Source organism: Ursus arctos, unplaced genomic scaffold (assembly GCF_023065955.2).
Source record: "Ursus arctos isolate Adak ecotype North America unplaced genomic scaffold, UrsArc2.0 scaffold_3, whole genome shotgun sequence".
Taxonomy (NCBI): Eukaryota; Metazoa; Chordata; class Mammalia; order Carnivora; family Ursidae; genus Ursus; species Ursus arctos.
The window spans coordinates 57306041-57331451 of record NW_026622985.1 but is presented as its reverse complement, the minus strand read 5'-3'; the positions used below and the strand labels follow the sequence as shown (position 1 = coordinate 57331451).

Genomic DNA, 25411 nt, shown 5'->3' with positions numbered 1-25411 from the left:
CTTGGCCCCAATAGTTCCAGTGGCAGCCTCTTGATTTTCCACCTTCCTGTTTGGGACAGACATGAAAGCTTCCCTGATGGGTCAGTTCTGCATGGTTCTGGGCATCATTCTTGGAGATCTAGCCTACAGCACAGTCTTCCGGTCCTTCCACCAATTTCCGAAGCGCCTGATTCCTTGTATTAAATCATGTTCTGCATAAAATCCCTAGGGAGGTCTCTACTTCTTGCAGTTGGATTCTGACTGAGACATGCTTGCTACGTGGCATCTGATTTTACTTCTCTCTTACAAGCAATGGCCCTAGTAACCACAATCGATGGCCTCAACTTTCTTCTTCGTAGGCCAGGTGGTGAAACTCTTGGTGTTCAGTACAATGGATTCCACAAAAAAGTGGAGCCTGAACTAGTGGACTAACAGGTGAAAGACACACTATCATGTGCCCAAAAAGAGCCTCGGTTATCAGTTCCGTGTCCTGTGTTCGGCTCTTGGCTCTGCCTCTTACGAGCCAAATGACCTTCGTTAAATCCCTTACGCCTTTTGGGACTAAGTGTTGTGTACTCTAACATAAAGGTTTGCAGGAGACTTTTAAGGCCATTTTGACTCAAAGACTCTATGGTCCTATGAAATCATTATATAAACCCAAGCACAAAATGGTTATCTGTTGAATAACGTCAAAGCCCACTCAGTATTAAAAGTCTTGCAAATGACACATTTACTTCCCTTCCGCCTTGTTCTGCTTGTCAGTCTTAGGCACTAAGCTTTCTCTCTTCTGTGTGCTTTCTTTTGTTTCATCTTCCATTAATAGTAAATTGACATAAAATGGCAGTTCCAGAGAATTAGAGGTGTTGCTATGGAAACAGCCTTGATTCACTGAAGTAAACATTAAGCTGTTGATGCTATTCTCTGAGGTGCTGGTAAAAAGGAAAACAAAATAAAGGTTATAGTAAGAATGACATTTTGTCTTTAGAGACAGTGGACCACACTCTGAAAGCTTGATCTGAAGGTGTGTACAGCAAAGATTCAGATTTACCCCAGGTCTGAGGGTGCTTCCTGACTCAGAGGCTGATGTGATGGAGCCAGACTGGAGGTGGGGGCCGGTTCTGGCCCTTGCACCCCACTTACAAAGGAATCTCAGAACTCAGTGTGAATAATATAAAATAAAAATACCTCCACTTCAGACTCATTGGTTGTGGCTCAAACTTGTCTTTTCTGGGGGGCAAATGAAATTTTATTTCTTCCCTTCAAACCATTACATTTGCTTTCAGAATGAAGATTTTTTATTGTTGACCTTTCTTTCTTTCCTTCCTTCTTTCTTTCTTTCTTTCTTTCTTTCTTTCTTTCTTTCTTTCTTTCTTTCTTTCTTTCTCTTTCTTCCTTCCTTCCTTCCTTCCTTCCTTCCTTCCTTCCTTCCTTCCTTCCTTATTCATTTTCTTTCTTTCTCTTTCCCTCTTTCTCTCTTTCTTTCTCTCTCTCCTTCCTTCTTTCTTTCTTTTCTCTCATTTTATTGAGGTTTAATGTACAGACAATAAAATTTACTCACGTTACGCATACTGTTTGATAAATTTTGATGACTGTATACAGTCATTCAAATTTCACCCAAATCAGATAGAACAGTTCCATCATTCTGAAAAAGTTCCCTTTTGTCCCTTTGCAGTGTTCCCTCCACCCTGATGCCCGGCTCCAGACAACAATGAACCTGCTTTCTCTGCCCATAGTTTTACGTTTAGTAGAATTTCACCTAAATGGAATCGTACAGTATGTCGTCTTTTGTGTTTGGCTTCTTTCACCTGAAATAGTATTTGTGATATCCATCTATGTGGTTGTATATATCAATCCATTCCTTTTTTTATGTATAATATCTTATAATATGTTTATACCTCCGTTTGTTTATTCGCTTACTAGCAGATAGAGATTTGGGCTGTTTTCGGTTTCTGGCTACTGTTAATAACCCTGCTACACACAGATCTTTGTGTGGACACATGTTAGTTCTCTTGAGTAACTACTTCACAGTAAGAGTGCTGGGGTGTGTGGTAAGTGTACAAAGTTTCTCAACCTTGTAAGAAACTGCCATTCTGTTTTGCAGAGTGGCTGTGTGATTTTGCACTCCCACCAGAAACGTAGGAGAGAGTTCCACATCCTTGATAACAGTGTGTATCATGTCTCAATTTCTGTACTTTTCTCAACGTGGACAAGCACAACTTTGTGGACCATACTTTGAGCAGGACTGCTCCAGGCCTTTCACAGGAATATGTCCGTGATCCCAAATGTAATTTGAAAAACAGTGAGGCGCTCTGGTTATCCCTGACCTGAATAATAGGATCTATGCAAAGCTCCCCGTGGGTCAAGAAAATGAAAATGATACAAGTCTAGTCCTACAGCTTTTTATGGATTCTTTTAATGCCAACCCTGGGGTATACTTTTTTTTTTTTTTTTGAGAAACACTTTGAATTTTCTTTCTTTTCTAAATAATGGAAAATAAACATATCTATTTTTAAAAATAAATCCTCATCGAGCTTCAGCATGTCTTGTGGTCTCGGCAGCAAGGTCATTAACATCATTTCTGGCCTCTTTACCAGGGTTTGGATCGACCTTGGGGGAGCCAGACTATCATGGGTGGATGAACAGCCAGACTCCGGAACACAGGCAGGGAGACGTGTGCTACACGGAGGTGGACGGAGGCACAGACGTGCAACTTGAACCAGAGCAGGAAAACATCAAGTCGAGCCCTAATTAGGAGCTATGGATAGAACATTGCCGGAGGGAGTAGCTGAAGCAACTTTTCTAACTCAGGTAAGTTTCTTAACATTTGGTGGGAGGAAGAAGGAAGCACACCATTGATCTGAAACGTCAGGAGAGCCTGCTGGCTGTTTTGTTTCCTGCCCCTGGAGAAGGTAAATTTGAGTCACCGAGCAGTCAGGTGGCTCAGGTGCCGCACAATTGTATGGGTAGCTTGAAATCTGGACTCAACAGCCCCAAAGGCAGGTTGATTCAGCTGCTTATTTGTGACTGAAGAGCGTATTAGAGTAAAATATTCAGAAATGCATTAAACATACTTATCTCTAATTACTTACAGAGGGTGGGTTAGCCCCCTGTGGGGTCGTTTCACTAAATAATGCAGAAGAAATTCCATTAAAAGATTAATTCACTAAGGAAGAGTGTGCTATTCTTGGAATGAAAGTAGCCATAAAGTATGGGAGACCCTGCTGAGACAGATCTGTCCCTGCTGCTAAGGGTTATTTTTGACAACGTGTTTTGGAATGAGGTACAATTATTGAAGACACATAGAGAATTAGAACTGCAGTAAAACAGAGCCCTTTTTTTTTTTTTTTTTTTTTTTTTTTTTACAAAATATGAAGTTTAGGGAAAGTTTATGGTGAAGAGTTTTTGGGTAAGAGAAGGTTGTGGGAAATAAAGCATAATATCATTTTGATTTGAAACTCTTCTGTTTTTTCTCTTTGCTATACTACATTAGAGTGGCTGCAGGGATTAAAATGTACTTATCTTTTAAGTAAAAATACCAAGTAAAAAAAATCCAAGCTTGCAGATAGTGAGGCAAGGCACTGTAAGAAGCTTATGTATTTTATATACATTACACATTTACTATATCATCAGTGGGTTGGTAAGTCTGAAGTCCTCCTTAAGGGGTTGATTCCAAGGAAGTAAATAATTAAAGTATGGAAATAATTACTAGACTTTGGGTTAAGAAGGCTGCTAGGCAGCAAGATACCTGATTAAATCCTCCCCACCATCCCAATATAGACACTTCCTAAAACGATTGGTGAAGTCAGTTGTAAACTACAAATGCCTTGGGGATTAAACATATTGGTCAACTCTCTGACTCCCTCCAGGAGAAGTTTTATTAACTAAGTGTTTAAGAGGCTCCTGATCAGGGTGCTATAAGGAAGTTTCCATGTATTTCTAGGCTCCAGGGATATGGGGTCTTCACAGGTGAGCAGCCCGCAGTTACTTCTCTCCAGCACCGAGACATTCTTTCACCCCAGACCAATACCTCTCTCTCTACTTGTACTGCAGGGCTGCAGTCTCAGTAATGCAATGCACCTGGAGGAGGACCAGGAGCTGGGGGAGTGGGGGGGCAGGTGTAAAACCAGGAAAGGTGAGCGGAGTGGTAGTCACCAGAGGTTTTAATTTCTATATACTACTTTTTGCAAGCAATGCCTCAGATTATTCTGGAAGCACGAACCTTCTAACTGGCTCAACAATTAAGTAGCAGATCTTAGTGGATGTCATAATTTAGTATCTCAATAGTTAGTTGGTTAGCCATTTGGGAAAAGGAATAATTTAGATCCTTGTATCATACATCAAAATAAATTCCAGATGAACTAAAGAATTAGGTGTAAATGATTAAGCTACAAAGTAAAGAATTCAGTAACAGATTATCTGAGTTTGGAATAGGGAAGGACTTTTCAGCTACAAAAATCAATGGAAAAATATTTAAAAAGTAAAATCTGTAATAGATTTGACCACATAAAATATGTATTACTCTGTACGCGTGTTTGACCACCTCTACAAACAAAATAAAAATATAAAATTGAATGAATATTTGCAAAATTAGTATGGAGGTGAGCTTATGGTTCTTGTTAACAAGAACCTCTCTCCCCAAATTAAATTAAAATGAACAAAGGACACAAAAAGGCAATTCATAAATTTAACATTTTATGAAAATAGCAAGTAATATATATTAAAGTGCCCAGTCTCCCTAGGAACTAACCAAATCTAAATGAAAACAAGATTTTTTCTTTTTAATTATTAAATGGCAAAGAGTTTTTAAAAAGACAAGACACAAATGTAACTCAATAAAGACTCTCTAATCACTGGATAGAGCAATTTGGGATATTTGTCAAATTTTACTTTGCTTCAGTAGATTTTCCTCCATATACTAATGAGTTAGTCAGAAGTATAAGGATTTACATATCAAAATATTTATTCATTACTTTATCAAAAGTTTGAAATGACCCCAGTGCCCCGACACTTAGAGAAATCTTACATAAATTATAGTATAGCCAGAAAAATACTATCTCTTAGCTATTTTTTAAACGTAATTATTAATTGAATTTTCCAAAATGTAATAGTTGAAGCTGTAATTAGCAACGTGAGGAATATTCAGAGAGAACGATGAGCTTTTTGAAGTGTAACAAATACTTTATTCTATTGCAAAATAAAAATAGTTTATTGTTCTGATTATAAAAATAAAATTAAAAATTAAAAACATGAAGCAACAGAGAAAACCCAAAGGAAAAAAAATTAAAGAACAGCAGCTGCCAGAGATAAAAGATGTTAAGTTAATGAATCTCCTTCCATATAGTTCTCTGTGTATACCTGCAGGCATGCACTCTCGCGCATAGGCTTACATAATATTTTTCTCATGGCCTAGAGCATGCTCAAGCTGAACTTATTTTTTTTTATCATTCAAGGTATTTATAGACATCTTTCCAAGTCAAAATTGTACAACCCAGTCATCATTTGTAATGACTGTATAGTATTCTATTGCATATTTGTCCCAAAATGTAGTTAATTGTTTTTCCATTGATGGATATATATTTTTAAAAGATTTATTTATTTTAGAGAGAGAGAGAGAGAGCACACAAGCATGCACATGAAGGGGAGGGGCAGAGGGAGAGGGAGAGAATCTCAAGCAGACTTCCCACTGAGCGAGGGCCCCACGCAGGGCTCCATCTCATGACTCTGAGATCATGACCTGCACCAAAATCAAGAGCTGGACACTCAACTGACTGAGCCGTCCAGGCGCCCCTTTTGATGGATATTTTTATTAATTAGACAGTGCCAGGAGAATGCATCTGTGAGTTTGTTTTTAGGCGAGATCTTCCGTCCCCTGGCTGTCTCTTTTCTTACAGTACAAAGATGAAAATGCCTTGGATATAGGTAATAAGCTCTCGGAACATTGACACCGAGCACTCTAGGTGACACCCCAGCTTGGCAAGGGGTTGTCTGACATCACCAACTGTAAGCTTTCAGCAACTCTTGAAGAAACAGATTTCAAGCTGCCAGAGGAAAGGCAGCCCTTTTTCCTTCCAAAGCTGAATTTGCCTGGCCCCAGTGGGCCCAGTATGGGCAACCTGAGCTCACAGGTCTACTGACCAGACAATTCTGACTATCTCTCCTCTGAAGATTGTCCTGAAGATTCCTAGGAAGATGCCACCTCTAATGAAGATCTACTTCTGGAAAAATTTAAAACTACTGAAGGGTCACTCCTGGGGCTGGAGGGCTGAACTTGCCTTCTTTTTCTTTCTGGTCTGGAGTTAGGGTTGTTACAAGGAACTCCATGGTCTGTCCCATCAGGCTTGGCTCAGCCTCATTTGCAAATTACTTCCTGCAAAATTCCACTTTGCATGTTGGAAGCTTACCTTTAACTCTTACTTTCCCATTGCATTTCTGCTATTTGATCCTAGCTCTTCCCAGCTCCTGCCCAGGATGCCTAACTCGGGAGTGTGTGGCATAATGCAGAAATGCACAAAGGAAAGCACGTGACATTAAAAACAAAAAATACTTTCTGTATGGTATCCACACATAATTCCACATCCTTCAAAGAATAAATTTGCAAGATATTTTTAAGTAATTGCTGTTGTTATAAAGCATTTAAGTGACAGTAGAGTTATCTAAAACTAACCTGAAATACGACTTCCAATATCACTCTGCTTCAAAAATATAATGACTTGCCAAGATCTACAATGTAAAGGACAGATCTCTTATCCTGCATGGTAAAAAGAGTATTTATAATTTGACCCAACTACCTGTTTCGCCTCATTCCCCACTGTCCCTTATTACATACACTACAGAAAAATGTTACCATATCATCATTTCCCTCAAATGGCTCATATTTTATCACTTTGTGACTCAGCTGAAGTTTCTGCCTTTACCTAGAGTAGGGGCTTCTCAACCCTGGCCACCCCTTAACATCACCTGGAGAACACTGAAAAAAAATTTTACTTGTTTATATTTCAAATATTTAAATTTTTAAAGAAGGTTTCATTTATCCATTTGACAGAGAGAGAGAGCGCGGCAGAGGGAGAGGGAGAAGCAGGCTCCCCACTGAGCAGGGATCCCGATGTGGGATTCGATCCCAGGACTATGGGATCATGACCCGAGCCAAAGGCAGACGCCCAACCAACTGAGCCACCCAGGCACCCCTCGAATATTTAAATTTTTAAGTGATTTTAGATTTATCAAAGTTATAAAGAGAGTACATCAAGCTCCTATATGCCTTTCACTAGTTCCCCCTAGTGTTAACATCTTACATTACCACAGTATATTAATCAAAGCTAAAAAATCAATATTGGCTCATTAGTAACTCAACGGACTTCATTTGGATTTCACCTGTTTTCCATTAAGCCTTTGTTCAAAGATCTAAACTAGGAAATCACATCATATTTATGCAACATGTCTCCCTGGTCTCCTCCAATCTCCGAAAACTTCTTTCTTTGTGTTTCTGGAGCTTGACACTTGGAAAGACTACTAGTCAGATATTTTGTAGAAAGTTCCTCTGGTTTGTTTGATATTTTCTCATCCTTAAACTGGGGTTATGGAGGGTGAAGACGATCACGGAGGTTGTGTGCCCTTCTTGTTGCTTCATATTAGGGGACATGTGAGAGCAACATGACTTATTTCTTATTTAACCTTGATCGCTTGGTCAAGGTGGTGTCTGCCAGCTTTCCCTACCTACGGGTACTGTTTTTCTCCCTCTGTACGTATTAGTCAGAGAGTCACTAAGTCCAGTCTCCCCTCGAGGGAAGGGAATTAAGCCTTAGTCTTTGGAGGGAAAAGTACATTAAAAATGTGGACGTAAATTAAAACAACCACAATAACTAATAAATATTTTGAGGGATTACTTTGAGACTATGCAAATATACTATTTTTCCATAAAACTTTTGCCCACTGATTTTAACATCCACCTGTGGGTCTTTCCCCTAGCAATCGTTACTCTGGTCTGCTCCAGGTGATTTTCTGTATCCGTCGTTTCTTCTGTATTTATTAATCGGACTTCTCTATGTAAGGAAGGTTTCCCCCTTCTCTCTGCTTATTTAATTATTCAATTGTGTATAAACTCCTGGGTATTTATTTATGCTTTGGGCTATAAGCTACTACTATATTTTATTGCTCAAATTATTCCAACTTTGGCCACTGGCGGCTCCTTCAGGCTGTCCCCTTTGTCCTTTGGACATGCTTCCCTTACCATTCACCCCCACTTTTTTTTTTTAAAACAACACTTTCTTATCATGCTACAAATATGCTCCAGGTTTATCTTGTATTTTCCCTGCTTCAGGCCTTAGAATTCATTATTTCTCTGGGGAGCCCTGTTTCTTTTTAATGGAGAATGGTGTTTAGAACCTAAGGTCCTATCTTAAGTGTGTTCGTTGTTAAGTGTGTGCTTCTGGGCCCTCTCAGTGGACAGATCTAGGAAACGGATGCATAATAACACAAGAATACATACATACCTGTATTTCTGTATGTTTCTGTCTGTAAATATACGAAAATAAACACAAATTCATACTAATATCTTCAACTTTAATCCAGCACCACAAGCTTCATTTTAGCCTTCCCTAAGGAACATTTTTTTTTCATTTTCTTAAACCTTTTTATTGACACATAAAACAGATATGAAAAGTGTACAAATCTTACCTGTACAGCTGAATGAATTTTCATAAAGTGGACACACTCATGTAACCCTGGGGAACATTTTTAAATGTCCTTGTCTGGGCCCCAACCCAAGCCAATTAAATCAGAAACTTGTGAGTTCCTGCCCCCATTGGTTTTTTTGTTTGTTTTTTTAAACTCTCCGCGTAATTTTAATGTTCAAAGGGGCTTGGTAACTACTGGCCTATAGTGGTCTTTCCCAGTGACTAGGGTCTACTCAATAACCCAGTGCCTCTATTCAGCCTTCCAGCAACCCCAAGCCATTATCTCCTTCCTCTGCCTAAGCTCACGTCATTGCTTTGTTCCAGTATGTGGTTTTAGGCCTTCCCTCATTGACTGTACTTACCTCTTTAGATGTTGGTCTTATTCAATAGTCAATGAGCACCTCAGTAGCAGCTGAGAGCCTCATTATCTGCTCTCCTTCAAGTTACCAGACCAGGAGAACAAATATTGATGCCATCAGCCCTAGGAGGGAGACCTCCACTGGCAGCCCCTGAACAGGTCAACCTCATTCCTGGACCAATGGATGTAGAGAAATGGGCCGGAATAGCTAGTGATTTTGCTAGGGAGGGAACAGGTTGGGAAAAAGCTCAAAATCAGGGATATGATTGTAAGGGACTCTATTGTAAGAGTAAGTCACACCCTCTGAATTTTCTGCCCAATCCTGTATGACCTGGGAAGCTCGGGTTACAGAAGTAAAAAATATGCACACGCCTGAAAATTGAGAAGAACATAGAGAAATATAAAGAGTCATCATATTAAGGAGAAAGAGCTAAATATGTACTCTTGTAGTTGTTAAGGTTATAAAACTCTTGATGAGAAATATTATTTTGATGATTTTTTTGGTAAAAGCTTCAACATCTAGTCCCAGTGAAAGGGTAATAAAACTCTCGGAAGTGGCATCAGCAGCATCCTGTTTTACCTCTAGGAGTCAAGGAAGAAGGAGCCAGTGGGCAGAGAAAAGAATAATTTTAAAATGAGTGATGGATGTATTCAAGTTATTAGTTTAAAAGGGATCAGTTATCAAGGGAAACATAATTAAATAGAAAATTAGGATAATGTAAGCATCCACTGTAAGTACAATGCACGGTCTTGTCTATTTAGGAAATTAAGTGGTGTTACTCAAAGTACGTCTGAGTCCATGGTCCCAGAGCAAAATCAGACACAAAATGGGGGCAGAAGTGCATCCATAGTACATTTCTAAAAACAGAGCAATGTATTACGGATGACGTTTGTGGTAGTTTTCCATTGGTGACATTGACAGGAGAGTGTTAACCGAGATGAAGAGACACTTCTGCTCACAGCCCAGGCCTTCCGCACAGGAGCAACTAGATAAATATTTATGGACCGACTGGCAGGGAATTTCTCTCAAGACTAGGGTTAAATTTGTAATGGTAGTTGAGTGGGATGGGAGGTTGTCTTGAGGATTCCTCCCATGGACTTTCTCCTCTTCCAGTCTTGCTCTCTCTACCTGATTCCTCGTGCCTGCATTGCCCCAGTGGAAAACCATCTGACTTCATAAGTAAAGGGAGTTTTTGAAAATTTAAAGAGATCGTACAGGGGAAAGGCGACAGTTAACCTGAACGAAGGAACAGTCAGCAGGAGGTCATCAAGCTTGGGTAGAAGGCTAGCAGGGGAGATGTTTCTTGGTGAGGGGGTCTTCCTGTAATCATGCCGTGTTATCTATGCCCACCACCACCATCGTCAACTTAGTTCTCAGAGTGGAGTCAGAGAAAAGTTCAAAGTGGCATGCACTGACTTAGGGAGACATTCATGAACAGTTTAGAGACACATCACATAGCAGGAGATCTCGCTTGAGAATTGTTGATAGAAATCTCCATTGGAAATGCATGATTTCTTCAGAATTTATATTTGTAACTAAACCCTTGTGGTTACAAGCCATTCCCTGGATATATACGCAGAGTAACCGGTATGTGAAAGAATAATATAAAAAAGACAGACAAAGGAAAAGCAGGTGCCTTTTCAAGAATCTCCTATTTTGTGCATGTTTAATGAGTGTTCTTTTGTGAGAATTCAGCAGCACACCAAGGTTAGGGGCTGCTGGGATTTTGCTCAGATTTACACATCTACTGCACAGCCCTGGTACAGAACAAACTGTTGTTGGATGAATTTTTAATATTTAGGACCTTAGGAGCAGGTTTTAAGTGAGTACTGAATTTGATATCCTTTTTTTCACCCATTGGGGAACTGAGACCCAGAGAGAGTAACCTGCTTGCTTGAAACTATTGGAAAATCAATGACAGCACTAGGAACTAAATGCATAACTTCTACTCCTGGTCATTCACTTGTAGGAAATGATTAGCCTGATTTTCCTTTCCGGCAGGCTTGGGTCACACCCAGGGCCAACTTTTCCATTAGGCACAGTGCCCACGGCTCACGACGCTTTTAGGGGCCCACAAAACATTTTTTTTTTTAAAGATTTTTTATTTATTTACTTGACAGAGATAGAGACAGCCAGCGAGAGAGGGAACACAGCAGGAGGAGTGGGAGAGGAAGAAGCAGGCTCATAGCTGAGGAGCCTGACGTGGGGCTCGACCGCATAACGCCGGGATCACGCCCTGAGCCGAAGGCAGCCGCTTAACCGCTGTGCCACCCAGGCGCCCCTCACAAAACAGTTTTAATCTCTTTTAAGACTTGAAGAAAATCTATGAAATTTAATTTAAAATTTGAATAAAATTGAAATTTAATTTAAATTTAAATCTTTAATAAAATTTAAATAAAAGAAAATTTAAATTTCTTTTAAAATCTGAAGAAAAAAGCTATATTGACACAATCATAACGTATCATCTTTAACAACTTTTTAATGGAGGAGAGGGCCCACTAGAATCATAACACGGCCCTGACTGCAGCTCCCGCCTACCACAAAAGTGAGGAGACACGTTTGCGTATTGCTCTCCAGGACGACAGAAACAACCATCAGTGTAAGACAGGAGCAAAATGTTCAAAATACGGTCTTTTGGTTATAGCTTCTCAACAGCCCCCTTTTAAAAGCTAAGCTCACAGAGGTCTAATTTACATACAGTAAAATCCACCCTTCCACGGTACAGTGTTATGAGTTGTGACAAATTCATGTAGTTGTAAACCCATCGCCACTATCAAGGTAAAGACTATTTCTACCACCCTGTAATGTTTGTCTGAAAAACCAAAAGAATGGAATTGCCCTTCTCAGAGTGAGAGAAGAGCTACAGTCCAAGGGTTCGAATTAGACATGTTAAGATTGAGATAATTACTAGACATCCAAAGAGATGTACTAAGTATGCAGTTGGATAAACGGGTCTGGAGTTTGGGGGAGAGGTCTTGGGTGGGAGAAGTACATTGAGTAAGAGTCAAAATGTAGAAGATATTTGAGGCCATAGGAAGGGTTGAGAGGCTCTAGGAAGTGAGGATTGTTACAGAATAGAAGAGGCTCAGAGACTGATCCTGAGGCCCACTAGTGTTTAGAGGGACCAGCCAAGAAGATGGCAATAAGAGACCTTAATTCATAGGGCTCTTGCTTCATAGGTCTTAAGAGATAAATGAACACATGGAAAGTACTTAGAAGAAGCACCTAGGAAGTGCTTAGTAAATGAGAGCCTTATTTATTCATTCATTCATTCATCATTCATTCATTCATTCATTTACCAACCTGATCCCCTAAGGATATGAGTGAGACATAAAGTAGTATTTAATTACCAGATTCCTTAATTCTACAAATACATACCAAGTGCCCACTGTGTGCTAAACATTGATCTGGGTGCTGGGGAAATGGCAGTGACAAAATGGACAAAATTCTTTGCCCTCTAGTGAGATGAGGGCAGGAGGGACAATCAACAAAATAAATAAGTAAAATATATAGTCTATCAGATGGAGATGAGACCTACAACTGAAAATAAAGTGCCAGGGGCAGGGATAAGGTGGAACCATCTTGCACCTTACGTTCCTGGAAGGCATTACTGATATGGTAGACATTTGAAGGTGTGGGAGAAGAGCAAATGGGGAAATAGGATTTCTGGCAGAGGGAACAGCAAGTGCAAAGGCCCTGTGGTAGAAGCCTGCTTGATGTGCCCAAGGAGCCAGAGTGACTTGAACAGCATGAGTGCAGGGGACGAACAGCAGGCCAGGAGATCGGGGTGGAGGCACTGCAGATCATGCGGGGCCTTGTAACTCATTTTCATGACTTCAGCTTTTACTTCCAGTGGGAAAGGAGTCAGTGGAGGCTGCAATTGACCTCCATCCTCTTCCATTTTATAAGAATTTTTGTCATATGCCAAATTGTCCTGTGAGGACACACCGAAAGCAGAATACTAGTTATATTTAACGTCTCTAAAAGCAAGAGAGTACGATTTGGAATGACTTGGCCTTAGGAACTTGAAAATTCATTCATCCCTCCATTCTACAAGCGTTTATTGGTCACAGGAGATAAAAAGAGGCCTCACAACAGTGATCCATGTTAACAGCACCAAGGCTAAATGTTTAGCATTTATGTAACAGTTATAGTGCCATGTGCTGGATTCATGTCAAATTAAAGAAGTCCAGCCCACGCAGGAATACCAATGGCCTCATTTTGCAGATGAGGAAACTGAAGCCAAAAATGTTAGGCACCTTCCCCAAGGTCAAATGCTACAGAGAGTGGTGCTAGTATTTTCTTTGCCACCAAGGGGTCTACAGAGCCCGGGATGCCTGCTCTTTTCTCTTTGTACTTCCATTAGCACCAGATACAGTGTTGGGTAAAATAATACGGTTCAACTACAAAAGTGCAGGCAGATTCTCATGATGTTCTGTTGTTAAATAAGAAAGCCCGTGGTGAATAGGCCAGCCTCTCCCTCTTCCCTTTGCCTGTATCAAATGCAGGAAGTGGTCTCTGTAGAAATTCAACACCATTGTCCCTGGCACAGTGACCCATTCAGCAGCTGTGTGGGTTGGTGCAACTCAAGGAGCATCCCATGCCCCTGCCAACATCGCAGAGAGGCTGGTCGGCCCAGGACAGGGGATTTCATTCACTGGCTCCATTTATTATATCCTGAAAATGAAAAGATTTAAATCAATGATCTCTGAGATCTCTTTCAGTTTGGGAATCTTAAGATACCGAAGGGATAGTTGCTGGAGATTTCGTGCACGCAGGAAACATAGATGGAGGAAAATGTGCCCCCTCGATTCTTGCTTCATCTTCTAGGTGGCTAAAGCTGGTACCAGAAATGCAAATGACCTGTGTCTTTTGACCCTTCCAAAAATCTCTTTCTCTTTCTAATTAACCTCTCTCCTTTTTAATGTCTGTTTTCTCTGATTCACAGTCAACTTTGGATTTCTATAAACTTCTAAAAGGCTGGAGTCAACCTATCTTGTAAATTGTTGGGGGGGAGGGCATGGGAAGCAAAAAGAAAAAGAGAAGTTCTTATTTCCATGAACACCAGCACAGAGCAGTATCTGTCCCAGATTTGGACAAAGCAAATTGAAAGGGGGAAAGGAGTTCTCACTGCCTGGAAGAAAACAGAAACAGCAAAGCACAGAAGCTTCCCTTTGGCCAGCTTCACCATTGTGTTTCCCCCTCTTTGCTGTCCTCCCACGGCCTAGACACCCGACACTCACACTGAGGTTCTCATGACATTGACAATGTCATGGGAAGCCATGTCCCACTCCCGGGGGTATTTCCCACTGAGTTCCCATGGACTATCCATCCTGCATGCAAACAGAATAAGGGAAGGGCATGACAGCAGGTGCCAGGTGACACGTCTGCTCCCAGAGGCCCCCAGTGGCCAGGCTTGGCCGCCAGACTGTGAAACCAGAGACAGCCCAGCCTTGTACACAGAGACTTTCAGCCCCCTGGCTTCATTACTATGCAACTAGTGCTCTGCCCTGCCCTCGGCTCAGAAGACAGTCTCTTCGTCAGGTGAGGCTGGAAGGATGCATGCCCTGGGCCTTAGCTCTCTTCTTGCTCCTCCTTTCCCCTTTGTCTTCTTTCTCAGCTCACTCTCTTCCCCCTCCTTCCTGTCTTCCCTTTCTCTTTCATACTTTCCTTTCTTCTACTCTTTTCCTCCTTCCTAACCGCACTCCCTTTTCCCCCTGTCCATTCCCCCATGTCTCCCACTTGTCTCTATTCTTCCTCTGCTCTCTGTCTCTCTCTGCCACTTCTGCATGTGGAGGCTTTATCCGAAAGTTGCTCAAAGGCTTCTCAACCACCTGCTGACGTACCAGGTGTCCAGGTAGGCGCACCTGTCTCCATGAGTCCTCAACATAAACGTGCAGCAGTTGTTGCCTAGAGGATGGGGGGAGGTGCGAGGCATCTTCTTTCTGTTCATTCCTGCAAAGACTTTTTTTTTTTTTGGACTTCATGAATCGGTTGGATTGTCGTCTTTGGATTCTCTCTCTCTTTCTGATGCCTTAGTGAGAAGTTGGAGAGCTTTGTTTCAAATATCATAGTTAATCTGAAATGAGACATTGCAGGATCATTAATAAATCAGGACTGAGTTTCACAGGAATTTAGAAAAATAAAGTTACCCACTAACCTTCGTTTCATTACATACAAAAGTCCTCTCAGAGACCCTTCACATCACTCGGGTAGAGTGCTAGAAAACTCAGAGCCCCAAAGAAGTTAATCTACAAGGACTTTTCACACGACCAATGGTGAATCTCCATTCCAAGAAAAACCATGGTGCTCTGTTCTCTTGACAAAAACACAATGAGGAAGGGGCGCATGGGTGGCTCAGTTGTTAAACGTCTGCCTTCGGCTCAGGGCGTGATCCCAGGGTCCTGGGATCGAGCCCCGCATCGGGCTCCATGCTGTGCTGGGAGCCTGCTTCTTCCTCTCCCACTCCCCCTGCTTGTGTTCCCTCTCTCGCTGGCTGTCTCTCTCTCTGTCAAATGAATAAATTAAAAAATCTTAAAAAAAACCAACACAACGAGGAAGACTTCTCTTCCCCCCATAGCGGGAGAAAGGACAGTCATAAATACCTACTGAGAACCTAGCAGGACTTGTGTGATGCTGGTTGAGAGAAAGAGTCATTCCTGCTGTCTCCCAGGATGGGGACATAGGCATCAAGTTATTGGCAGCCACACAGAATGGTGCTTTGCCAGGCAGTCGTAGAAAGATAGACCCTCGAGGTAAAGGCCCTTGAGTGACCATGATGGCACCTAGAAGGTATGTAGTGTCCCTTTTCAACTCAGGCCAGTTCCCTGGACCAATGAGTACCAGGGTTAGTTCAGCGACCACTGTGACCTTGGACTCCACCCACACATCCGCAGGAGAGTCTTCTGAAGCGACCTTCAGTTCTGTTTCTGTGGGTTTCCATGAGAGGATTCTGCTGTTTAAATGTAATAAACTTCAATGATATTACATCAAAAAGAGCCCCAAATTTGTTTTTGATTGGTCATTTTGTGGGGAATGTTAACATTTAATTGAACTTAGTAGTCTCAAAGAACACGATGATGGCGATGGTGCATTCTTTTTATTGTTGATGAAAAAATCAACTGAATACAATTCTGGGAAACAAAATGGAAACACACTTCCCACTTGAAAACTGAAGAATTAGGGGAGGCATAGTCTTAATAGAAACAGAAGTGGATCTTATAAATCCTATCAGTTTCAACCATGGAAACAGAAAGCCATATATCTAAAATGTGTATTACTGTTCAACTTTATATTTATGAAATTTTCCTCTTCCAAACTAAAGCTACACTAAATAAAAAAATCTAACCTAAAATCTAAGCTAACCCCCCCCCCCCAATTAAACTAGAAAGTCTACTCAAAATCATGAAAAAGTCAATATCACTGCTACTAAATTCTGGTGTCCGAATCCTATAAACCACATCTGTGTGGCTTTATGGTTTCCTCGGGGTGTGTTATGGAAAGGGTATTGGCTTTGGTGTCGGACAGGTGAGGATTAGGGTCCCAGCCCCAGTTGGTGCTTAATCCCTTGGAGCTTCATTCAGAGAGATTATACCACCTCCAACACAGAGTTGTGAGGATTAAACAAGACAATGATGAACGTTATCTTGCCCAGCACAGTGCCGGCTGCACAGCGAGTGAGCACCACCTTAATCTTCTCGACCTCCTACTGCTCTTGACACTGGGGAGAAACTTGGGTAGCAGATCAGTTGTACTCCAGCAAACCAGCAGATGGCGCTAATTTAGAGAATCCTGGAGCAACCACTTAAAAGTGCCTGGGAATTCACCACCATCCCATTTCCTCAATGTTTACCTGAGCCTGGGAGAAGGAAAGGGGAAGTGAGTTAATATTTGACTAAAAAGGGGAGGGCTTTATTTCTGTGTCTCCTGTTGAAGCCAAGAGATCCGTCCTTTCCTCTGTAAACCAAGGGCTTTAAGGGCTGTGTCCACGGAGCAAGTGAATGTTCCTGGCTGCCCAGGTTCTAAATGCCAGAGATACATAAAACCTGGGCGGAGACTGGCACCACACCCACTTACCTTCTTCTTCTCAAAGGTGTCCTCTCCCTGAGTTGCAGAAGTAGGATAAGGAGGAACATAGCTCAGGGCTACTGAGAGGTTTGGATACGAGGGAAGGTACCCATCATTGAGGTTTTTCACTCAGATGTTCAGGAAGGCTCTGGGTTAATTCTTCAAGACAGTGAACTGCTTGTCACTCGGAGGAGTCAGGCACACATTAAATACTGACCTGTTTAGATGCTGGGGATGGGTGGGTAGGGGTCCTACACTGAGCAAGAGGGTCTCCCAGATGACCCGTAGAGTCCTTTCTGATGGCGCCTTGTTTCTCAAAAACAAGAAAAACAGGCCTAGCTGTGGCAGGCTGCCCAGCCTTCCTTACCCACATCCCGCCCACTTTATCTGAATCTGGGGCTGCAAGGAGGGCATTAGGAAGGAGGCAGCAACCATTTAAGGAGAGATGTAAACATTCCTGCCTTTGATGCCAACCTTTGCAGAATTCACCTCCTCTGTGTTGGGCTGGGAGAGGGGAGGAGGGCTTGGCATTTACTGTGTGGTCCTCAGAGGGGGAAAACTAAAAGGCAGCCAAACTGGGAACTTGCCACTTTGAGAATGTGAATCTAAATATTTGCAATTGACTCAGTCTAAGTGCATGAAGTACCTATTCTCCTGAGGTTGGGGGGAAACATGCCTCCCTGTGCCAGTGCATGAATAATCGAAGTGCTTCTTTCCTTCACCGTTATCCTCACCAGGGTACTGATGTTATTATTATTGTAGTGCATGGTCATTATTGAGAAAGCCTGCTGAGCTGTCACTAACACAGTTTCTAGAATGTTTGTTAAGGAGCTTGAAGGCAAACTGTCTGGGTTTGAATCTTGGCCCAGTGGCCTTGGGTAACTGACTTTGACAATCTTGCCGAACCTCAGTTCCTTCATCTGTTAAATGCAGCCAAGTTATTTTCATGCCTCACAGAGCACCTGTAAGAAGCAGATGAGATAATATAAAAGACTCAGTCCAGCGTCTGACACAGACCTATTAGTGTTCTATTACTACAACGTAGGAAACTTCTATTGCATTTCTGCAATATTTCAAAAGGAGGCTTAGAGAATAGACCAGACCATGAACATGTGAATTAATTTGTATGCTTTCTTACAGATGTCAATTTGCTATTGATTTTGAAAGGCAATTTGCAAGGCAGAGACAAGAAATTATACCGTGAGATACAAACTGGCTTGAGAACTGCTATCGCGCCGAGTTAGCTAGAAGCTAAAGCTCACTCAAGAAGCAAAGAAAGAGTTGCTATCTCATGGCAAGACTAAGCAACAAAACCCAGGCATGTCAATTTGCTTTGCGACCACCATATGCTAAGTACCATGCTCCATATGAGAATATATGCTCAGCAGGCACTTGGCTACCACGATATCTGAGTCAGGCGGAACTAATAACAGCAAACGTACTCAGATGACCAGTCTAATAAGTCTTTGAGAAAAATGAGCACATTTTAAGTCCATTTTTGCATTAGTTCCAACAATAAAATGCAATCTTATGTTAGCGGATTTCAAACAATGCTTTGTGAGTTGACTTGGAAAGTGAGTTCATGGTTTTTACATTTTGGTCCAACCAAAGATAGTCTTCAGAAAATACTTGCTGATGGCTAACCTCCAAATCATTTTCTGTCATTCAGACATACTACTAAAGATATTTCCCATGTTGTCTAGATAAGCGGGATCCATTTTATTTTTAATGTGCAGAAATTTTTTTCACTGTCAAAATGTTTCATGGGACTCCCATGTGACATGTGTGGTTTTTGGCTTCCCGGTGACTCTATTTCCTTTCACACATGCATTTCTTCCCTAATTTTGGCCTGTGTGCTTAGAGGGGGTGGCCAGGGATATGGGAGACTGGGCAAAGTCAGGCTCAAATCCCGTTCCTCTGGTCACAACGATTGGCTCAGAGATGGCCAAATCACCTCTTCGTAGCGTGGAGGCAGTAGACCTTGGAAGAACATTCTGGTAAAGCTTCCCGCTGCCTTCCGCGTGACTGGGTGTTGAGAGATGAGAGCCTGAAGCTCTGCATGCCTCTCAGGGCTTGCAAAGGAGCCACTCTGTAGAAGCTGAGGCAAGACATGAAGAAAGCCTGGTTAGTTCCTGGTCACATCACTGGAGCCATTTCTGTCCCCAGACTTTTCACTTAGTGAGACAACTTTTTCATGTGTTAATCCAGTTGGAGTTGAGTTCCTACCACTCACCACCAAGAAATCAATGCTTACCACATGGCATTGTTGTGTAAATTAATGGGATAATCCAGGGGAAGCGCTCAGGACAGTATCTGGTGTAGGGACTCGCAATGTGTCTTATCTGTTTCCACCAGCAGCGGCAGCCCCAAGAGTCACTAACATGGTGTACTAGGATACTCAAGGAAAGCACCATGAAGGGTCTGGTGGTTTAGGAAGGGCAGAGAAACATGGAGAAGGGGGAGAGAAAGGAATGAGGATTTCAGGTAACGGGAGTAAGGGTAGGAATGTGTAATGCATATTTGGTTGGTGCTTGGGAGAACTAACACACCAAGAAGACCAACCAATAGGATGGGGACTCATGGTGGGGAAAACGGGAGGTCCATGAGCCTGGCCGGGGTCTGGATGACTTCAGGTCTAAGCTAAAGAGCTTGGACTTTGCCCTGTAAGATATGGAGAGGTATTAACCACCTGGCTTGACCTGACAAATCAGCATGAATCTGACAAATCCCTACCTGCTGTCAATGATGTGGCACGGAGGCCATTTCCAACTGAGAGAGCTCAGGCCTACACCAAAGCAGGGCCAAGGGGTGGAGAGGAGGGTGGCGGAGGGTGTGAGCACAATGGGCTCAGCATCGTGTACTCAGCTCTTCTGTTCATGACCTCTTCCTTGCAGGGGGTGTAATACCAGCTTCCGAGCACCAGATGCCCATTAGCCTTTGTCCCTGAGCAAGAAGAATAGAGATTCCATGGCATTCGCTTTGTTTGGCTTGCCCGGTGATTATCAGTTTTCTGTTTCTGCTCCCTCACCACGCCCTCTGAGTCACCCTGTGTGCTATAGGCGTGTGCTCCTTCACAGAGTTTTATAAGACGTTTCTTTTTCTTCTACACATGTCTCATTTTAAATAGTGCATTCAATTTAGATGGCTTTCATTTACTTCTTCTGAGATTGGAAAGTTGTCCTGGTAGAATGTTGCTCCCTAAACGCAAAGAAGAATTAACCGATTAGCTCTTAACTTGACACACAGATTTTATGAAAACATCAAAGGTAGAACAGAGCAAGGAGTTGCTTTTCACAGCTGTTCACATGGGACTGTGGGATAAGTCCCGGTGAGAGTCAGGGGGTCTGAATTCTAGTCTTGGTTGTTTCGCTAACAGTCTTGCGGCTTTGGAACTGCTCCTTCATATTTCTGTCCCCGAGTTTTCTCACCCATAAAATGAAATGGTTTTTATCTGAGGACCTCTAAATTTGCCTCCAGCTCTATAATTCTCAACCTCTGATAAGGGAGAGTAAAAGATTTTGTTCTGTGTATAATCCAGCACTGCAGGGCAGTATCATTCCTGGCTGTTGTCACCTGGTTCCTTCTCTTGGTCTGTTGCAAAGCAGCCTGAGTAGGACGAACTACTTTACTCGTAGGAAGCACTACATGTTACTCTACTCTTTTTGGACCTACAGACAAAATAGAGCCCCCATTATAGATTTTTCCCATAAGTAAGGAGGAGTATAGTTTAAGGGGCCTTGTTAGTACCCCGGAGGGAGGCGATGAGGCGTCATCGTTAGAACAGCTCAAATTTCCACTCTGCTCCTGTCAGGCTGGGTGGCCTTGGAAAGACACTTAACTTGCTTGAGGCTTTGTTTCTTTATGTGTAACTGCAGATAATCATACAGACCCGACAGATGTATTTTGAGGATTAGGTGATAGAATGGGTTTAATACATGCCGTGGACTTAGCAAGGGCTCAGGAATTGGTAGCTGTGAGAATAATGGTAAAAACTGCTCAGTTCACATGTTATTTTCTACAACCTTAGTTCCTCAACTGTGGAACTGGATCAAGATGTTTATACAGCTCCCATATCCTCCACTTAAAATAACAAGTCAGGAACTTAACTGATCTTTGCTACCCACCGTCGTGGGCCCTTGGTGTTTAGCTGGGCCCGACGTTTTCTGTAATACCTAACTTTGCACATGCAAAGGTGTTTATGCAGGCTACTTTTCTCATGCAGTTTGTTTCCTTCACATATTCTGTTTGCATACTTCATATCACAGGTCATTTCAACTATCACTAAAATTTTTCTCTCACTTAATGGCAGTTTCTTTTTCCGTGAAGAAAAGCAATTTAAAAGGTCGTTGCAGCAGAAATGCTGGGTGTGCATTAGTGAGTAGGAGACGACAAAGTCACGGGGATGTGAGTGCTGGGCACTTACCCAGTTCGTTCAGTAGCTGTGTTAGTTCTCCCACGCACCAGCCTGGCAGCAGACAATTCCCATTTGTGCCCCAGTCAAATGATAGCTTTCTATATGTCATGTACCATTGGGATAGCTGAAGAAAGGCTGAAACTACCAATCTTTAATCTGTGACTGCTAGATCCACAGATGCCAATGCACACTGAGGCTGCTGGGGCTGAGGGTGGGGACAGGGGGTGGGGTTCACATACAACAAAGTCAGATGAGAGGATGTCAGTCCGCTTTCCAAGCAAAGGAAAAGAACTGTTGATTTAAAATGCCTAGAAATCCTTGATGCTACCTGGCTCCATTACATGTTAAACTTGGGAAATGACCATCCTGAAACATCCACTTAAGTTCTCTTATTTGTCCCAGCCTTCAAAGAAAGAAATTTGGAACTCAGACAAAAAAATAAAAATAAAAATAAAAAATAAAAAACTTAGAAAATGACCCCAAACTAAGCATACTGGTCTCAGTATTGCCAGAATGGCCAAAATAACTACAAGGCTCTTGGAGCTCTGCTGTCTTAAATGAAGCAGGAAGTTTCTTTGGGTAGGGTCCCATCTTTTTGCCCTCCAACTCAGAAAAACAGTCTTTACCAAGGAAAACCTCAGGCAGCCATCTCTCTATTGCACAATTATTACCTGATGAACAGGAGTCAAGATAAAGCCAGATAGCCAGAGAGGCGGCAGAGCCACACAACAAAAATATATAGAATGTGTGAGAAATTTGGCAGGGGCTATGAACATCAGCCAGTACCCACAATATTGCCTCCTCTATACTGTTAACTTCATTTTAGAAAAGTGTCTTTCTTCTGTGTCATTTTGTTCTGAGTCTCTTAGAAGCAGTAACTGTGATTGCATTTAAAAACTCAAACTGATAATTTTTGTCAGGGTGCCTGGGTGGCTGAGTCGGTTAAGCATCTGACTCTTGATTTTGGCTCAGGTCATGAGCTCAGGGTCGTGAGATTGAGCCCTGCGTGGGGCTCTGCGCTGCTGAGTCTGCTTAAGAGTCTCTCTCTCCCTTTGCTACTTGCACTTTCTCTCTCCCTTAAAAAAAAAAAATTCAAGCTAACAGTTTTTGTTATTTAATGTAGAAATCGAATTCATTTATATTTATTGTTGCAATTATCCAGGTTTCTTTTATTTCTATCATACTGTTTTATGCTTTTCTTTAATACTTCTTTGTTCTTTATGGTCATTTTACTCTACAAACTTGCTTGTTCTTATCTATTCTAGCATCTTCGAATTTTAGCAGTTGTAGCAATATTACTTGATTTATATCTCTTGAATTACTAACTTCCTTACTGAAATGAAGCTTTTTGACACTGGCTCTATCAAGACATGCCATTTTTCACCATTTCATTTCATCTCTTCTTCTTCTCCCTCATGTTTTATTTGTTCATATATACTGGTATTTTGAACCTAAGATGTTGTTATTAAACTTTTAATTATGTATCTTCTTTACGAAGAATTGATTTAGGCCTTTGTGTTTGTTTGTAACCGGTTTGTACAATGACTATTTAGATTCAATGATATATTTCATGGGCTTCAAAGGTCACCGCTAACCTCTTGATATCACGAGCTTCTGTTCTTGAGTTCTCAGTCTGTGATCTCTCAGAGTGTCACTTTTAAAGAATTGTTTCAGTTGAGACATTTTCTGAATTCTTGCATATCTATTGCTTTTCTAGACCAATGACAACTTGTCTAGATACACATTTTTTTAACTCACAACCTCAAAATTCTAAGAATTCTATTGTTTATTGATATTTAGTGCAGCAGAAGTCAAACTGATGAATCTGATTCATTCCACTGCAATAACTTTTTTCTTCATGAATACAGAAATGATATGGTCCTGACAGGCATGCACATACATCATGTATAATGAAAAAACTGTAAGTGTCTCATATTCCCATATTCTGGAAGTAAACATTGCTAATTCGTTGCTGTAATTTCCTCCAAATAGTTTTCTTTGCATATATTAGCATTATTACTAATGCAATACTTTTTCTTCTTACAAACATGGGCTTATAGAAGCATCTCATTTAATGCACCTAAATGATGATGCTTTGAAATACCATCTTTTGTCTCTGGAATATTATCCAAGATATATATTCATTTAGCATACTATTACAGTTTACTGCCATATTTTTTCTATTTTCTCTATACTGTGTCCTCTTCTCACCCTAATGAGAGCCAGCAGAGCAGATTCAATTACACGTTTTTGGCCAATGAGGGTTTCTGTTCCATATTGCAACTGCCCTTAGCCAGTGAGCGTTCCACAGGTATCTTACAGGTTGTTATGCAATCCATGTTATTTGTGCTCCTGTGGCTTCTCGTTCTACTATTTGTTTTGAATTCTGGAAGAAACTTTAACCTCCTCTTGGCTAGCAAAAGTTGACTGGAGCTTAACACTTACAGTAAATCCTGAAACATTTGCTGGTATCTATGGTGCTGCATCTGGTCCAAAGAAACAAAAGATTTGCGCTAGAAGTTAAAATCAAAGTGTTGAACCTTCTTGGTACTTTTAATGACAGTGGTCTAGGAAACAGAGGATAAAGATTAATAGGTAATCTGTGGGAACACTTTGACATTATGAAGGTCATCATAAACAACATCTTGGCCTGGAAGAATGGGCCTCCAATTACATAAATTGTAGCTGGAATCGTGCAACTATTTCAAGGAATTTAAAGAGCAGGGAGAAAGAGTTGCCAGCGTTGAATGTAAGAATGCAACCCCCTAAAGTGCAGGACTATAATGACCTACATAACTGGCTGATTCAGCGGGAGCTCCCATTCCCAGAAACTAATTCGTCCCCCACACTAAACAGAGTATGTGTATAGAGTACAAATATTTTGCAATATCATTTTAATTTTTAACTTTATAAAACATCAATACATTCTGGACATCTTTCATGTTGGCATGTGTGTAATCTTAAAATCTATCTCATTCTTTCCAAAGACTCCATATTTCTTTGTATTAACATACTATAATTTATCGAATTAATCCTCTATTAATGGACATGTGGGTTGTTTCCAGTTTTCTATGTTACAAATAATACTGCAATTGTCATAATGCCCCAGAAGATGCTATTTTTGAGAATGTTTATTTCTCTGTGTCCTTACCAATGTGAGGGGTTATCAAGTGTTTTAAATGTTTTTCACTTTACAAGGAAAAATAATATCTTATCGTATTCAATTTGCCATTCTTTAATATTAATAATTTGAGATATTTTTTCATGTTTGTAGAACATTTGTACTTCAAATTCTATGAGCTCCTGGTTCATGGCATTTTCCCATTTTTCTTTTGAGTGTGTTTATAGCAGCAAAAACTTGGAAATAACTAAATTGCTTAATACGTTTAGTAAATTTGTTTTCCTTCCTTCCTTCCTTCCTTCCTTCCTTCCTTCCTTCCTTCCTTCCTTTCTTTCTTTCTTTCTCTCTCTCTCTCTCTTTCTTCCTTTCTTTCTCTCTCTCTCTCTTTCTTTCTTTCTTTCTTTCTTTCTTTCTTTTTTTCTTTCTTTCTTTCTTTCTTTCATATTTATTTTTTTTGAGAGAGAAAGCCCAAGAGAGAGCACAAGCCAAGGGAGCAGCAGAGAGAGAGGGATCCTGGGGCCTCGATCCCAGGACCCTGGGATCACGACCTGAGCCGAAGGCAGACGCTTAACTGACTGAGCCACCCAGGTGCCCCTTTAGTAAATTTCACACAGAAATATTATATACTCAGTACAAATTATATTTTCAAAGGATTTTTAATGATGGAAACATTTGCTATATGGTTGGATCATATGTTTTTTTTAATGCATCGTAAAAAGGGGGATGGAAATACACACATATATTAATGTGATTTGAGGAGGTAAAACTATAGGTAATGTTAAAACTTTCTCTGTAAATT

The 25411-nt window shown here is 41.2% G+C and overlaps 1 long non-coding RNA gene across 1 annotated transcript in view; it reads left to right on the top strand.

Moving 5' to 3' along the window:
* LOC123001858 (uncharacterized) overlaps positions 1-25411 on the top strand; it is a 73095-nt gene that overhangs the window by 40143 nt on the left and 7541 nt on the right. Inside the window, exon 3 of the long non-coding RNA XR_006411153.3 lies at positions 2574-2787. This is a non-coding gene — a long non-coding RNA (uncharacterized LOC123001858). The remainder of the gene's footprint in view (positions 1-2573; positions 2788-25411) is intronic.